Here is a 16,126-nt window from a genome sequence, read left to right on the forward strand (position 1 = left end):
GCAGTGGGCTAGTGAGTCACTCTATTGACTCACTCCACAAAATGCACAATTGAATGTTAAGTAACTTAAGTCAGCTTTAATGGGTACAACATATGTATACTTCACAAATGCAAAATATATAAACTATTATTATGCCACCCCTTATTTTGCTAATGATGGTACTGCATTGATTACTAATTGATTCCTAACTGTTTATTAATTGGAGTTAGTATTCTCTGAGTAAATTGGACTCTGAATTATCAATTTAAAATCAAAGTTAGAAGTGCATCCATTTTTCCCATATCACACTGAATTTTACATATTTTTCTGTCAAATATGTATGTAATATCTTGAGCCAGACACGTTAGGCAAATGAGATATTTATTACTGGTTTAGATCTAATCTGAAAGGTTTCTTTTCAGTTTCAGAGAAAAAGATTACTGACTTCTTGCTCATATATCAAAAGTGACCTGTGTGTTTTAAGAGAACACTGATTTTTAAATAATCTATCAAGCTGGGGATGGTTCATGAGACAGGACAATTATGGGATGATCTGCTTCTGTAGACTGCAATTTGGGCCATTTTTCTTATTCTGTTTGTTATCAGGAATGGATCCTCGGTTTTAACTGCTCCTATAATACTCTGCTTACAGTGTGAAGGGGTCCAAGGAGCCATGACCTCTCCTGATATCTGTGGTTGCTAAGTTATTGTCAATCTTGTGATGCCATCATGATCCCAGCTAAGGAAACTGCAAGTCAAGAGAAGTCATTGTGAGACCTCAGCCGGAGTCCTGTATCCAGTACTGAGCTCCACTACATGGCAGACATAATGTTCCTGGAGTAAGTGTGGTGAAAAAATACTAAAATGATGAGAGACCTTCAAGGAAAGTAGGAGGAATCCATCAAGCTCTGCCTAGGAATGAATGATAAATGAGTCAAGAACTTATGAGTGACAATGAAGTGGCAAGCTAATTTGGGTGACACTGTTGTGTGTGTTTACTACAGACCATCTAATTGGGAGGAGGAAGTTGATGTGGCCTTTTGCAGACAAATAAAAGTAGCTTTGTGATTCCTGGAACTGGAGAAAGATTGTCTTCTCTGGCCTGACTCAGGAAATTTGAGCGTTTAGCTTTGTCAGAATCATGATCATAGAATCATAGAATTGCTTAGGTTGGAAGAGACCATCGAGTCCAACCACAATCTAACCATACTACCCTAACTCAAATAACCTACTGCTAAATCATGTCCCTGAGCACCATAACCAAATGATTTTTAAACGTATCCAGGGTTGCTGACTCAACAACCTCCCTGGGATGCCTATTCCAGTGTTTTACCACCCTTTCTGTCAAGGTTTTCCTGATACCCAACATAAACTTACCCTGGCACAACTTGAGGCCATTTTCCCTTGTCCTGTCACCTGTCACCAGTGAAAAGAGACCAACTCCACTCTCTCTGTAAGCATCTTTCAGATATTGGAAGAGAGCAAAAAAGGTCTCCCCTCAGCCTCCTATTCCCCACACTAAATAGCCCCGTTCCTTCAGTCTCTCCTCATAGGGCATATTTTACAAGACTTGTCTCCATACTTGGGGCCTCCTCCAGAACCTCTACATCCTCTCTGTACTAAGGTGCCCAAAACTGAACACAGTACTCAAGGTGAGGCCTCACCAATGCCAAGTATGGGGGCAGGATGACTTCCCTAGTCCTGCTCATCACACCATTCCTGACACAAGCCAGGATGCCACTGGCCTTCTTGGCCATCTCGGCACACTGCTGGCTCATATTCAGTCGAATGTCCATCAGCACACTAAGGTCCCTTTCCATCAGGCAGCTTTCCAGCCACTCCTCCCCAAGCCTGTAGGGTTGACTGGGATTGCTGTGACCAAAATGCAGGGCCCAACATTTGGCCCTGTTGAAACTCATACAGTTAACCTTGGCCCATCGATCCAGTCTATCCCGGTCCCTCTGGAGTTATTTCTCCCCTCAGGCAGATCAGCACTCTTGCTCAACTTGGTGTTGTCTGCAGACTAATTGAGGGTAAACTCAACCCCCTCATCAAGTTTGTTAATAAAGATCTTGAATAGAAGCAGCCCCAGTACTGAGCCCTGGGGATACCACTCATGACCCACTGCCAACTGGATTCAACTCAATTGACCAGAACTCTTTGGGCCTGACCATCTAGCCAGTGTTTTACCCAGCAGAGCGTACACCCATCCAAACTGGGCAGCCAGCTTCTCCACGAGAATGCTGTGGGAGACATCGAGAGCCTTACCTTCATCCACTAAGTGGGTCACCTTGCTATAGAATGAAATCAGGTTTGTCAAACAGGATCTACAGTTTGTAGAGAATTCTGCTAGAGAATTCATGGGAATCACCTGGCAAAAACTTTACCATATTCTAATATTGTCTCCACTGTTTCCAATACATCAAAGCTAATATTCAGCTTTGTACACAGTACCCTGGTAGTAATCTGCCAATTTGTGTGGATGAGCTGATCAAGACTTTCATTTTGTGGTGTGGCAGCTGTGCATGGCTGTCTGGAATGTGGCTTGTCTTTCATTTCAGTGCCAGTGTTGAAATGCATCACCCACCACCTCACTGTCCTCACATCTACTGATTTTCATCCATGAATGTTCAGCAAGCATCAATGAATGTCAGTAGGTGCCGTTTTATTCTTCATGGAGGAAATGAATTCTACACCTTTGCTTCATATGTGCTTCCAAGTCAGACACCATTTTGTCAGACTGCCCCTCTACTGCCATCTGTCACACAGCAACAAAATGTAATAGGATATTGGTGGGAAGGTTCAATCTCTACAGCCACATCAACACTATCTGCCCCTGACATTGTCAGCCAACATAATAAAATAGGAGGCATTAATTTTGGAGCAACCCTTTGTTGTTCTCCAATAAATTTAATTTTGCTGAAAAAAAAAAAATTACAAAACATTAGACAGTTTTAGAAGAAGGAACAGGAGATACAATAATGTTATTTTTCCCTCATGCTTTTTCTTTTTAAAGGGGTAATGGAAGAAAATGATAGAATCCTGTGGATAAGGTATCTAGATTTCCCTCAGCCCTTGCCTGTGTGACTCAATACTGTTTTATTTGTTTCTCCTGAAAAGGCAAATATTTTTCATAGTTTAAGATCCAACTACAAATTTTATTGCTGCCAGTGATGGATTCCTGTCTATATGTATATAAAGTATTTGTTCAGCATATGTGACATTCATTCTCCCACCCTTCTCACTGGAGTCAGAAAGCTTTTTTTGGACACAATAAAATGCTTATAATTTTATATCAATTTATATATGTTTATGGTGAGAAAAATGAAATGCAACATTGAAATAGTGAAAGCTGTTTAATTCACACAATCCCTCATGCTCTAGAAAACAAGTTGTAAGAGTTCTATATTCCATGTTCATTTGTATTCTTATAAAATCATGCTATAGAAAAAATAAAGTACACTGACCTTTCCCCCTAACAATTCTGATCCTCTCTAAAGCCACCAGCCCATCTGTTTTAACCTACTTTTTCTCTCTAATTACAAATGGCAGAGATAAAAGGGGATCGTGTTCCTCCGGTATCACTCAGGCTAATGTTTTGGTGACATTTAAGCTATGCAAACTTGTGAGCAGAGCTTTAGATAATTAAATGGAAATTTGTGTTAGAAATTTCTCTTTAAAACAGCATAACCCTTGGTTGTATTCTGATGTTTTTTGGCATCTTTCATACTGTCATATTGGATGTGGACTGTTTGCGCGTATCATTTTGCTCCAGTGTTTTTTAAGTGTTTTTGTTGTTTTTTTTAATGTTCTTTTCTTCTTTACCTTCCCCCTTCCCCGTGTCGGCTTCAGATTTCTTATGAAACAACCTTTGCTCTCTGCTTAAAAAAATAAATAAATAAATAAAAATCCAAGCACCTGACCCTGGCTACAGTTTAGGAGGCCTGTTTGGTAGGAAGTGAGTGCTGGAATGTTTCAGCTTTCAGAACCGTAAAGATTCAGATTTATAGTCAGTCTGTTTATACTCTATCATATCACGTGTGGTAGCATAGGATATCAAAGCAAGAAAGTCTACGGGACTACCACCATTTCAAATGAAAAATAGTTCTTATGTATGGCATAATGCAGCACAGATGGAAAGTTGTGCTTTTCTGTTTTACTGTTTCTGTATATTACTCAGACAATAAATACTGGACAAATCATGCAGTCATTTCTAGGGCTCCATATAACCTGTTTTACCAGTATCAGCTGCTATAGTTTTATATTCCCTACAGAAAAGTTGCCGAGGTTCTGAAGTTTTATAAGTCACTTCAAGGAGACCTCACAAATAAAAATGGATGGAAAATATGGTCTGGTTTTAATAATCATACAGTTAGCTCTGCATTTTCACATGACAGTCAAAGTTCTTGCTAGTGTTCTGTACAATTTTCACTCTTTGAGGCAGTATTTATTTAATGACTATTTCTTGCTCATTTCATCTGCTGTATTCTAGTGTATTTTGCATCTTTACTTGAGAGGCAGTACAAAAAAAAGGGATAGTCAGTAATAATGTCACTTCTGGTCTGCTTTATGAATGGAAAAGCCAGGAAGTGCATTGCAGCATCTAGAGTACCAGATGAGCTCTAATCACTTGATTGCTCAATCCTTCATATTCCCAAAGCAAGGATTTATAAAGTCAAGTACCTTAATAAAGCAGTGTCTGGGAAACATGGTTTTGAGGGACATTGTCAGCCTTACCCAAAGTACCTAAAACTTTATAGGATGGGAACTCTTCCTCTCTCTCTCCATTAACTTCTTTTTCAGTTAGAGACCACAGACAAGGGACCAAATTCCCTAAATGATGAGCACCTACTTGGACCCCTGCAGGTTGTGCTGGCAACATGCAGATTGTAGTTTTGGTGGGTATATTACAGAATCACAGAATAGCCCGAGTTGGAAGGGATCTCAAGGATTTTGTGTTCAAGAAACGTTTGGATGTTGTATTGAGGAATATTATTTAGCTGGCAAGTATTGGTAATGATTGGACTAGATGATCTTCTAGGTCTTTTCCAACCTTGATAATTCTGTGATTCTGTGATTCTGTGAATCTCCAACTCCCCCTCCACAGGCAAAGACACCAACTTCCAAATTTAACCCCAGGGCCCAAGGCCCTATCCGAGGCTATTGCTGAACTGAAAATGAGCTGGAGATGAAAGATAACTGTTTCTTTCTCTAGAGCAGGCACATCTGAATATAGTAAAGCATTTAAAGTTAACAGCAAAGATATCGGTCAGGAAAAGCTGACATCCTCATAAAAAATGCTGAGCAAGATGCCACTCTATAGAATGAGACAACTCACTGCTTTGCATAACAGGGGGAAATAGCAGTACCTGCAGCTCATCTGCCTCTTCTACAGTAACCTGCCAAACAAACAATGGGTCCACAATTTGGAAAATCACCTTTCTCCAAGATTTTTATTTCAAACTACATCACTGATGTCCAGCAAGGTCCAATTACTAAACTTCTTGAAAAATCAGAGATGGACTTGTAATAAAAAGAGAATAAAAGTGAAAAGACTAAAGAAATATTTGTTTAAACATGGGAATGAATTACTTATGGGACTACTCTGCAAGACTATGTAGGTAGCTTGGAGGAAAAGAGATACAGGTATCCATAAAGAAAAAGCCACAGCATTTTTTAAAAGGATTTCCATCTGCCTCCTTCATGACACAGTCTGGCCTCTGTCCACCTGGGGTTAGGAAGAAAACACTCATTTAGCAGTTGTCATACCACTGCTGCAGTCAGTTCTGTCAGGGAAGATGAAAGAATTTTTTCAGCATCTGATAATAATCAGTTCTCTAAAATAGTTTTTGGTGAGACAACGTTGTTTTTATGCCATTGCTATATTCAGCTGTAATAATGAAAATGTTTTCTTAACCAACAGAACTTACGGTGTCTCAGTTTGGAGAGGTCAAAGGATAGTAAGCTTCTGAATATGTCTTTACATTTGTTTGCTTGTTAACAAATAATAGATTTTAATTGTTTTTCACTATGTTCCAAATTGTGCATTTCTTGTACAATACTTGTTGTCCATTTTTCTTTCACTTATGGATTTTTTTAGAATGGTTGGATTCTTCTTTTCAATTGATTTCCATTATCTCAATTCTGAACTTTTAAAAACTCAGGACAAAAAGTAGTTCAGGGGAAAACAAAACAACAACAAAAAACCAAAACAAAAAAAACAAAAACACACACACATCCAAGAAAGTGTATTTTGTAAGTGGTGTTGGTAGATTGGTTTGATGATTGTTTGTTTTGTTTTGTTTTGTTTTAAGATAGACTGCAGATAACTTCATATCCAAGGCTGGATGTAGAGAACATTGGCTTATTGAAAGTCGATGAACAGCCCATGGAGAAGTGGATGTGGCCACAATGGTTACAGCTAAAGTAATAAACTGAACAAGGTCAGCACATGGACTTAAGCACTGTGTGAATACAGCAGTCCATACTGTGAAATTTTTGACACAGTTTTGGTCTCAGACTGTTAGTGTTATCATGGGCATGATCTGTGAGCTGGCTCAGGCCAGGCAGTGCTCTCAGTGGGCAGTTTGATCCCAGCCATTCTTTTTCAGGGCAGAAGGGTGGCAAGAGAGCTCATTCAGCTAATGTGAACAAAGACATTTTCAACCTTAGCTTTAAATTTCACTTAGTTCCAAGTTTGAATCTGAGCATTGGTTGATTTTAATTAAGGTAGAAGAGTGGTTTTATTGTTGTGGTCTGCTATTTTTATTACAATAGCAGAAAATAAATAAATAAATAAAATGAAATAAATATGTTGTTGTTTCCAAGCTCCTGTATTTTTTACAAGTGAAGAAAAATAACAAAAACCTATAAATGGTGTCTGACTTAAATACTTCATGTGAATAAGGGAATCTGAGGCCCTACCCAGTGAGGTACTGAGCAGCCTTGTGAAAGTTGGGCCAGATGGCTTTGCTAGGGATAAACAAAAAAGAGTGGAGAGAGAGCAAGCATTGAGAACCATTTAAGGACTACAGAGACGGGAGAGACTTTGACCCCTGGACCACCTCAGACAGAGGGAAAAATATTTTAGTTCACGGGAATCATTCTGAGACTCAGGAGAAGTGATCATGAGATGTACTCTTACCTTAGGGCCTTATTATGCCTTTGAGACTTTCAAAGAGTCCCCATAATAAGAAATCCTTATCTTTTTATTATTATTATTATTTTATTTTAATTTTTTATTTTAATTTTTTTTTTCCTTTCTCTGTTTCAACTCCTTCTTTGGGAAAAAAATCTGTTTCAGTCTCATCCTTACATCATCCTACCCTAATACATCCCAGCTGGAGGGACTTCCCCTTCATAACCATCATTTTCCCCTGTGTGAGGCAGATCTCTACCCCTTTCTTGACCTGCTTTTCTATGGCTTTGGCTGAGATTGAAGCCAGCATAGCAATTGGGCATCCCTGGTTTTCCCTCCACATGCACGTACATACACACACACAATCTTGATGCTACATTGCCTACCTCTTAAGCACCCTGAGGCCTTGGGACAATGACCAGATCTAGAGAATAAATCCCCCCACTGTATTTCTGTGAAGGATGACATACAAGTGCAGCTAAAGGGAAAAGGTGAGGATGCATCTAACTTGGGGACAGAACAATATCAGGGCATCATCTCAGCTAGGTATGCATATGAGCAAGATACTTCAACATGAGTGTGGACATTGCCAAATATTTCTCTGTAGCCTGTGCATGATGTTTAAAGATCCATTTGTGTCTAACTTCTAGTAGGAAGATCCCTTGCTTGGCTAGAACAAAGAGAACTACTCCATAGAGAGAAATGTTACACTTCCTAGTACCCACTTCTGTCGTACTATACAAAGCAGCATCTCCCTTACTCCTTGTGGTGTTTTCTTGTTCAGAGGAAGCAATTTTTATTTTCCTGTTACTAAGATTGCAGTAAACTAATTGAACACAGACATAGGTTGGGTGAAGAATGGCTTGACAGCAGCCTAGAGAAGGATTTGGGAATGTCAGTTGATGAAAGGCATGAGCTGGCAATGTACATTTGCAGCTCAGTATCCTGGGGTGCATAAAGAGAAGCATTACCAGCAGGTCGAGGGAGGTGATTCTACCCCTCTGCTCTGCTCTTGTGAAACTCCATCTGTAGTACTGCATCCAGTTCTGGGGACCCGAACACAAGAAGGATATGGAGCTGTTGGAATGGGTCCAGAGGAGGGCCAGAAAGATGATCAGAGTGCTGGAGCACCTCCAATACAAGGACAGGCTGAGAGTGTTGGGGCCCCTTAGCCTGGAGAAGAGAAGGATCCAAGAAGACCTTATAGCAGCCTACCAGTACCTAAAGGGGGTCTACTGGAAAGATGGGGAGGAACATCTATTAGTACAGATAGCAATAGGGGGATAGATTTAGACTAGATATTAGGAAGAAATTCTTTACTGTGGGGGAGGTGAGACACTGGAACAGATTGCCAAGTGAGGTTGTGAATGCCCCTCCCTGGAGGCATTCAAGGCCAGGCTAGATGGAGCTTTGAGCAACCTGTTCTAGTGAGAGCTATCACTGCTATAGAAGAGGGTTTGGAATTAGATGATTTTAAAGGTCCTTTCCAACCCAAACTATTCTATGATACTACAATTCTAAAAAACTGAGGTGAAATAGCAGAAGGGATCCAACATAAAGATTTGGCTAAGTTTTAGACAACAAAAATGGCTTAGCTCTGCATAAGGCATGGTTCCTTCCCCACGGGAGGGCTTGTGCCAACGTTATTTATGCACTGCCCTGTGGAAAATACTGAAGAAAACCAAACCAAACCAAACCAAACCAAACCAAACCAAAACAAAACAAACAAACAAACAAACAAACAAAAAAACCAAACAAACAAAAAAAAAAAACAACAGAGCCTTTGAAATTTGATCCAGCAAAACCTGATGAGGCAGAATAACAAAAGATCTTGATATAGACTGTTGTGATAGATAGGGATAGGCCAATGCTTGCTGACTGCCTGCAGGTCATTCCCAAATCAGTTGGAATAACTGTGGGGTGTTGGGGAAATAAAAAAAATAGGAAAAAAAAATAGGAAAAAAAAAAAAAAAGCAGGTTAAAACAAAACAAAACAAAACAGATTATCACCCACTGTGATCATCATATCATATCATATCATAGTATTGTGCGAGTTGGAAGGGACCTTAGAGATCATCGAGTCCAACTCCCGGGATTCGAGCCTTCTGTGTAGCAGAGCGGCACTTCTACCCCCTGCGCCACAGGGGGGATTCGAACCCGGGCCCCCTGGTGTTGCAAACGGGAATTCTACCACTGCGCCACCGGGTGATCATCACCTTTGCCAGGCTTAGCACTGAAGGATGGCTTTTGGATTGAAAGAAGAAAGACTGCAGATTGCACAAAGGAATATTAATAGGAGTAATAGATGAACTTTAGAAAGAAAAAGAACAAGGATGAATATAACTTCCTTCTGGTGAGAGCAGGTGGATCATGGAATAGTCCAAGAAGTAACTAATGGGACACTGATGCTAAATTGAACAAAAGAGAGAATTAGAAGCTGAAGTAAAATCTAGCGAACAGCATATAATTGTAAGAGCAGGGCAGTCCTACAAAGTGAGCTGATGTTCATTATAAATAGTACTTGAGCAACTGATATTTTAATATATTCAAATACAAGAAAATGGGTCACATTTGTAGAATGAGATTCCATTTTAGCAGTCTCTAACTATAACAATGCAGGGTCACAACAGTCACCAAACTGAACACTTGTTTCCAGTTCTATTAAGTGTGGAAAAAACTCATGGGAACATTTGAAGTGGAAACAAGAGAAAATATAAAGCAGTAGTAGTGTGGCTCTCCTTGGCATTAATGAGAACATTACTGTCCGTTCTGGTGTCTGTGTTAAAGGATATTTAGAAAAGTCTGACAAGAGTTCTGTGAATCAGTCATATTCAGGGAAAAAAACAAACAAACAAAAACAAACAAACAAACAAACAACAACAACAACAACAAAAAACAGCAACAACAACTACAAAAACCCACAGTTTCATCCAGAGGATAAAGAAGTTTGATTTTGTTAGTATATCCAAGGGAGGACTAAGAGCTGATTTGCTCACTGCATATTAGCACCAGCTTTGAGAGACCATTTTCAAGTGAAGAAGGCTCCTCACTCGAGCTGGTAATCTAAAATTTATTGGCTGGAATTACCATCAACTTTTATATTAAAATAGCTTTTCACAGTGGTTAGTTATTGAGGCATTTAATGAATTCTTCATCACTTACGGTCTTCAAATAAAGCCTAGATGGCTTTCTAAAGGACAGCTGCTCTATCTCAACCAAGGCTTATACACTTGATTCAGATATTACCAAGAAATGTTACCCAATCTGTATTGTGTTGAAAGTCAGAGATTACAGGGATATTTCTGGCCTTAAAGCGTAGATCAGAATCTGCTTTAGGAAAGTTCCAAGTGCATTGCAAGTACAAAAGTGGAAATAATTTCGAAGAATTCTCATACAGGTAGAATAGTAAGCAACAGACTTCACTGGGTTTTACAAACTTTGGAGGGCTTATTTTCATTGTTTTGAACCTCAGAATTGCAGAGTGGAAATCCAGATTCATCTGGAATAGTTTTCTGTTAAATGGGAAGTGACACATGCTTTACCTATACAGGATGATGGAAGATTTGGATCAAATGCACTTCTCATGTTATTACACAAAATTCCTGGACTAGGCTTTTCAGGTTCAGGAAAATAATAATAATAATAATAATAATAATAATAAATCTTAACAAAAAGGAATCATGGATGTTCATCTTTGTATTTCATTAGAAGGAAAAAGCATTCTCTTGTCAATCCATCAAGGACCATGATTACAAGTAACAAGATGATCTGAGGTTATTGTAACGCTTGCAGATAGCAAATGCTCATTGCTATCTATTAGGACGTACTTAAGGAGTTGTGTAATCTAAACAGCACCAAGTTGTGATAACCATCCACCCGCCCAATTTCTTTCACATATGATTTTTTTTTTTTTTAATAAAGCAGATGCCAGAGGTGCTACTTAAGAAGCTCTGAAAGAGCCATCCATTCTATCAGCTTTATAATAAATGGGTGTGTAAGAGGAGACTAGCCATAGGGCAAGCATTTGGAGGTGAGATATTGAGAACACCTGCTCCTCCCTCTGCGCACTCATGATTAAACACTTCACTTAGTGCATGAACTCAAATGTGTTATGTTAAACTGGGGTCAGAAGGCACAATGTAATTACGGGTGTTATTAATATTACAGAGGCCACAGCGGATAGAAATTATGTTGGGCATGACTATGCGTGAGTGTGAGAGGGAGTAAATCTCCTTGGGGAAGGAATTACATTTTGGGTGGAGATGATGAAGAATGTTTTACTGGAATTCTCCAGATCCATAATAGCTGCATTTCTCTTCAGAAAAACACATTAATCTTTACATCGTTCTTCTAACTTCTGTCAGTATAGCACTGAAAATATATAAATATATTTTAAAAAGGAAACACTTTAATTAAATAACTTTATTTATTTATTTACTTCAGTGTACCCTGAATTCTTGTCACAGTCTGAGGAATTTCTTGAGATGACTTTTTCACCATGTCTCCTTGAGAAGTACCTATGTATATTTTTCACCGTGAGGCTGAATTGCTGGTGGCTATTTCTGCCCAAAAAGAGTCATGAAAAACATACAGACTCCAAGCCTTGGAACTAGCTTATACTTAAACACTGTTAATAACTCTCAGTCATTTCATGATGCAAAGTTAAAGCTTCAGGTCATTACGTTTTAAGCATTTTTTTTGAAATTCAGGGAGCAAGGTTTAAAAATGGAATTTCATGCATTTTTTTTCACTCCAACAGTTGTGCAAGTTGGAGCCAGTGATTCTCACAACACTGATTGGGAATACATTTTGGGCTGTAGAAATCCAGATGTGGAGCAATGTTTAGATATGGAACCAAGAGCAATCAAGTAAATATTGATCCATATACAGGGAGTGTTGCTTCTCATTCCTTTTTTTACAATATAATTAGAACTGGGAATCTTCACATACGGTTATATGTGTGTATGCTTAAACAAGACTTCTTGAGTCCAGTGAGTAAAATCAAAGAACGTTAATTTTAAGAATATCTTATATTTTTTTCATTTAACAAATAAAATAGCAAAGTACATTAATTTGCTCTCAGTGCTGATATGTCTGTCCGTATACTTTTGAACCTGTGGAAATAATCCCACATTACACTTGTGGCCTTTATTCAAGACAGAAAACAAGTGCTGAATTTGCAGTCTTTCATCAACTGTAAAATTCTCTTTTTAGTTTGATGTTGATTCCTACAGATAAATAATAGCTGCTGTGAGCCACCTTCCACCATCTTTATGAGAATGGTACCAAAGTGTTAGAACCATCCTCCAAGAAGTTTAAAACAAAGAAATGCATCACTTGGAATTTTCTTATACAAAATGAGTATTATGTAGGAACTGTTAGTATTTACGGCATACTGAACTCTCAAAATAAATAAAAATGTAGCAAGAGGGTCTCCAAGTTCAGGTAGAGATATTGAATATATTTGTATTCTGCTGCCCTTATTTATCTTGAGAAGCCCTTAACATTACTTTTTTTTTTTTTTTTTAATACAAGACAATTACAGTAAAGGGTGAGATGCCACATGTCCCTTGTAACATGCAATCTGTTTCTGACTTCAGTAGCAATTACTATATGGAAAGGGAAGTATAAAATGTGGCTTATAGTACACCCCATCCTGAAAGGCTGAAGTCCTGAATCTTTCTATCCCTTACTTAAAAAGAAATTAATTAATGTTGAAGGGTTAAGTAATGCTTTTATTGGAATTAGAAAAAGAAATTTCTTTACTGAATCTTACCTAGGTTTGATTTAAACAACTCAATCTGGCAATATGCTATCCAGGCAATTTTATAATTCACATACATTTTTTAAATCTTTGTTGGTTTTGAAGCTAAGCCTTTTTAGATTAATTGAAAGGTCACTTGTTCGTGTACTATAAGATAGCTAGTTCTGGCTGCAATCAGTGCCATATCCTGCTGATTGAAAGGCTTGATTTAAATTGCTTAAAATTGTGTTTGTCAGAAAAAAATAAAAAATAAAAATAAAAAAAATCATCGTTAAATGCCAGCCAGATTTTAATTTTCTAACAGAAATTTTTAGTTAAAATAGTGACATTGTTTCCTTCAGTGCCAACAGAGAAAAATATCCTATTTTTTAATATTAAGTTCTCTTTAAATTGAAAAGCTTGCATGTTACTTGGACAGGAGCTGGAAAACTCAGAGATTGTTGTCCTGTCCTGATTATCCCAGGTATGGATGGGTTTTGAATTTCAAATTTTAAACCAGCAACTCTTAGATAACTCAAGTTCTATAGAGCATAGTGGATGAATTCTTAACATTCCATCCAGAAGTTGTATAATAATAAAGTATAATAATAATAAAGTATGAATAAAGTATAAAACACTACAATACAAAGTCATAGTTGCAGAAGAGGGTAGTGACGCACTGGAACAGGTTGCCCAAGGAGGTTGTGGATGCCCCATCCCTGGAGGCATTCAAGGCAAGGCTGTATGTGGCTCTGGGCAGCCTGGTCTGGTGGATGGTGAGCCTGCACATAGCAGGGAGTTTGAAACTGGATGATAATTGTGGTCCTTTCCAACCCAGGCCATTCTATGATTCTATGATTAGGCAGTGCTAGAATGGAAATTACACATACAGTTAACAAGCTCCTTGTGTTTATGTAATAGTGTTCAATTCTATAACACTCCCTTTTTCTTTCAGTCAACATTTAAAATATGTAGGAAAAATAAATTAAAACAGAGTAACAGTTTGTCTTTTCATTCTGCTTGCTAACCTTGGAAAAGCCTTTCTGTATGAATACTTCCCTTCAACATTCTCCCACACACCCACCATATGAACTTTTCCCCTGCTTTTCATACTTAACAATTGTGCAAAAAATCATGAGAATTCATATTGACAAATTTCCTCACATTTCACAAGACTCAAGGAATTTATCAAATAAGCACCCATATTTTCACCTGAACCAGAGAAAACTATTAGCACCAGTACACTTTTACCTATTTGTTATGTAACTCAGCTGTCTTTTTAGATAACCTCTTAACAGTGCTGTTCCTATGACACATCTGAAATTCGTTGTAGAGTTTTATAGTTAATTTTGTCAAGCATTTAGTTGATGCCACCAACATTCCACCAACATTAGAGTGCTAGCCTCTGCAATAAATACAGAAATGATAAATTATTGGGTTCAATTAACTTGTTCAAAAACTTCACAGATTAACACACCTACAAAGCTGGCAATCCTCTAAATCAAACAATATTTGCTGACATTTAGTTGAGCTTTCAGATAATGCTGCATCTGTTTTTGAAGCAGTTACAACACCCCCCAAAAAATGAAAACCACCTCCCAGCAGAAAGACTCTCTTCTGGAGGAATACATTTTAATTTACTATTTTAATTTAGAATAAGATGTTCACATCAACATATGAACTTACTGCTAGGAAAGGAAAAACAACAGTATGAATCTGTGCATAATATACCAGTACATAATATTGCAATCTCTACAGAAAATAATCAAGCAATTTTAATTTGTTCTGGTAGATTATATATTCAAAGCAATACAACCACAATTTTCCTTTCTACTTTTAAATACATACCCTCTTCATCTTAAATCTATAAAACCAACATCACCAGAACTTCCAGTACAAATACCAAGAAGAGCTAAATCTTGATCAAAATGCTGTCACCTTACATGACTGAAAAGTGAACAGGTATTCCCATGACCTCTGGAGTGAGTTCTCACAGAGGATGAATAAAGGGCATCAACCTGCCACAGAAAGATCTACTGTAACCATGACCTCTCCATCATAGTATTCCAGGGGAACACACAGAACGTATGTGCAAGACAACCTTGGGAGCTCAAATTTGTAGCTCAAAAGTCTATAAAATGCCCTGGACTCAATAGGTGCATTGTTCTTTTGACCCACTATAACTAAGTATACAGTTTCATGACCTGTTTAAGTCAATCTGTAACTGTGCCATTTGAAAGAAGCAGGGCTATCTCCAGCTCCTATCCAAGGCATATGCTCCTGCTTCTCTTTTGCCATCAGTCATGGGGACTGCACAGCTGTAGATCAGTCTTTGGCAGAATTAATTCTCACCGTGGCCATGAGGAGATTTGGAAATATGAGTTCATATATTTCTAGGTACTGTTGTCATGCTTTAGGCTAAACTAGTCTAAATTGTTTTACCAGAAGTAAAACTGCAATGCTACTTTTGTGTCAGTACTATTGACTTCCCTCATCTCTGTAGGCTGTAGGTGCTAACAGTCACTGGGTTTGTGGTGGGTTTTTGTTGTTGTTCTTGTTGTTTTATTATTTATTTATTTATTTATTTATTTATTTAATGCATTAGATATTAAAAGAAATTAAATAACCTGTGCACTACAGGTTTTAATTCTTTTTTCCTGAAGTGCAACCAAATGACAACAACCGAGGTAATCTAGCGGTTTTTCACTGTTTCACATTTACGGTACCTTAGTGCGTACTTGCTGCACTGGTATAGTTTAGGGATTGTTAATCTAGTGTAGCCTGTGTAGGGATGAGCTATCAGTCTGAGGGCCAGAAGGCATAGGTGCAACCAGCAGCCAGAGTTCAGCTTGTTACAGACCTGCATTGTTTCCAACATCATCATCTCTAATGTGGAATTTGCTGTTTCTTCTTCAGAGGTGGGGAAGGGAACATATGCCCTTCAGCACATCTGCTGTTGCCAGCAGCATCGCTTGGAAATCCTCTGTTCCTGCAGAACAGCCAATATTGTACACAGCAGCACAAATGAAACCATGCTGTTTGCCTCTCCAAAGGTATTAGTTTGATTCAGTCCTCTATTCCTGTTCAATTCTTATGTGGCTGTTTTTGTGCTGCTTTTGCATCTGGGTGCTTAGCTAAGCCCATAAGTACATGAAAGATGCCTAACTTGGATTTCTGTTACATCAGAATATCATGTAGGACTTAAAATGTTTAAATTAATCATATATTTTTGAGAAGAAAACAAAGTTGAACCATAGTTTCAATTA

This window comes from Excalfactoria chinensis, chromosome 3 (genome assembly GCF_039878825.1).
Source record: "Excalfactoria chinensis isolate bCotChi1 chromosome 3, bCotChi1.hap2, whole genome shotgun sequence".
In the NCBI taxonomy this organism is placed as follows: Eukaryota; Metazoa; Chordata; class Aves; order Galliformes; family Phasianidae; genus Excalfactoria; species Excalfactoria chinensis.